General features: G+C 48.5%; 1 pseudogene; it reads left to right on the top strand.

Moving 5' to 3' along the window:
* The window catches only part of LOC102872684, a 42891-nt pseudogene extending 41313 nt beyond the window's left edge, over positions 1 to 1578 (top strand).
* Positions 1579 to 2452: the final 874 nt, after the last annotated feature.

The raw sequence follows: 2452 nt of genomic DNA, 5'->3' as shown, positions 1-2452 counted from the left end.
TTGAGCCTCAATCCATATTGGAGGCTGCAGTCCTTGACCCTCTGCAGCAAGCACTTCAGGTCCTCCTCAGTTTCAGCAAGCAGGGTTGTGTAATCTGCATAACTCAGATTGTTGATAGATCTTCCACGAATCCTGATGCTACACTTCTCCTCATAGAGCCCAGCCTCCCAGATAATCTGTTCTGCATACAGGTTGAAAAGGTATGGATACAGGACACATCCCTGGCATACGCCCTTCCCAATTTTGAACCAGGAATAAGAGTACACTTGACATAGGACCAGAAGTAGGTGATGCCTATTAAACAATGAATATTTAACAATTCTAAAGAATGTGATAAAAAAGAAGAATCTTATTTAAAAAATGGAAACATACAGCCGACACCTCATCTGCCCAGGAGCACAGCCCCTTCGCACAGTCACCGCCGCCGGTTCACACCCCCCACCCCCAACTCACCAAGGATGATGACATCGCTGTGCTTGTGGTCGACAACAGCTCCAGCATGTGCAAGGCCGGCTTCATGGGCGATGACGCACCCCCGGGCTGTCTTCCCGTCCATCGTGGGGCGCCCTCGGCACCAATGTGTGATGGTGCGCATGGGCCAGAAGGACTCCTACGTGGGGGACGAAGCCCAGAGCAAGAGGGACATCCTGACCCTCAATTACCCCATCGAGCACGGCATTGTCACCAATTGGGACGACATGGAGAAGATCTGGCACCACACCTTCTACTATGAGCTGTGTGTGGCCCCCCAAGAGCACCCAGTGCTGCTGACGGAGGCCCCCCTAAACCCCAAGGCTAACCGGGAGAAGATGACCCAGATCATGTTCGAGACCTTCACCACCCCTGTCATGTACGTTGACATCCAGGCTGTGCTGTCCCTGTCTGCCTCTGGCCGAACCACCGGCATCGTGATGGATGCCGGCGAGGGGGTCACCCACACCATACCATCTACGAGGGTTACGCCCTCCCCCATGCCATCCTGCATCTGGACCTGGCTGGGCGGGACCTGATGGACTACCTCATGAAGGTCCTCACCGAGCGAGGCTACAGCTTCACCACCACGGCTGAGCGGGAAATTGTGTGTGACATCAAGGAGGAACTCTGTTACGTTGCCCTGGACTTCGAGCAGGAGATGGCCACGGCGGCCTCCTCTTCCTCCTTGGAGAAGAGCTCCGAGCTGCACGATGGGCAGGTCATCACCATCGCAATGAGTGTTTCCGCTGCCCCAAGGCACTCTTTCAGCCCTCCTTCCTGGGCATGGAGTCTTGTGACATCCATGAAACTACCTTCAACTCCATCATGAAGTGTGGCTTGGACATCAGGAAGGACCTCTTCACCAACACAGTGCTGTCTGGCGGGACCACCATGTATCTAGGCATCGCAGACAGGATGCAGAAGATCACAGCGCTGGCCCCCAGCACAATGAAGATCAAGATCATCGCTCCCCCTGAGCGCAAATACTCCGTGTGGATCGGCGGCTCCATCCTGGCCTCCCTGTCCACCCTCCAGCAGATGTGGATCAGCAAGCAGGAGCACGACGAGCCTGGCCCCTCCATCGTCCACCGCAAATGCTTCTAGGCGGACTGTTTAGTTGCGTTACACACTTTCTTAAAAAAAAAAAATCTAATTTGCGCAGAAAAAAAAACAACAAAGGATGAGAATTGGCATGGGGGGAAAAATGGAAACATATAGAACACAGTTTGAAAAATTCTTGCAGGCTCTTGACTTTATAGAGTGATGGAGGCTGGATAAATACCTGAAACTATTGCTTGAAGATCATCTCTGAACCCTACATCAATCTCTCCACACTCTTGTTAGCATTTGTTTACTGTTTCACTGAACTTTGTTATTTTTGCCAGGATGAGATAATATCTTGTTGTTTTGATTTGCATCTAATTGCTAATGATCTTGAGCATGTTTTTCAATTATTTGTTGACCATTTGAATGTCTCCTTTGGTGACATGTCTTTCTTTTCATGCCCTCTGCTCTTTTGTAACTGAGTTCTTTATCTTTTTCTTCTTGTGGTGTTAGGGTTTTATATAAATTTATAGATGGGACCTGCCAGATGTCATTGTTAAATAATTTTCCCAGTCTATAGGTTCTTATGAAGAAATCTTTTTATTCATATGCGGATTTAATTTTTAGGAGTCCCCAGGAATTATGCTATCTAAGCAAAGGCAGTGGTTCAAATCTTCTAGCTTCTCAGTGGAGAGCAGTGGGAAATCTCCTGTGTGATTTATGGAGGGTCAGCTATAGGTTGGTTCTGTCTCTGTAGTTACCTAGTTTTTTTATCCTCTGCCAATTGAGCATTTTCTGTTATGTTTGATATCATAGATTGTTGTGGTGGTTAGTCCCTTCTAGTAAGAACTGATCCGTAGTTGATCCTCAGAGATTTCCAAAGGCCTTTTCATACTACAGACGATTTCCCTTCTTTCTGCTATGAAGCAACTGG

This window comes from Elephantulus edwardii, unplaced genomic scaffold (assembly GCF_000299155.1).
Source record: "Elephantulus edwardii isolate Elephantulus edwardi_28Jun2011 unplaced genomic scaffold, EleEdw1.0 scaffold00054, whole genome shotgun sequence".
Classification (NCBI taxonomy): Eukaryota; Metazoa; Chordata; class Mammalia; order Macroscelidea; family Macroscelididae; genus Elephantulus; species Elephantulus edwardii.
This window is presented reverse-complemented; position numbering and strand designations above follow the sequence as displayed.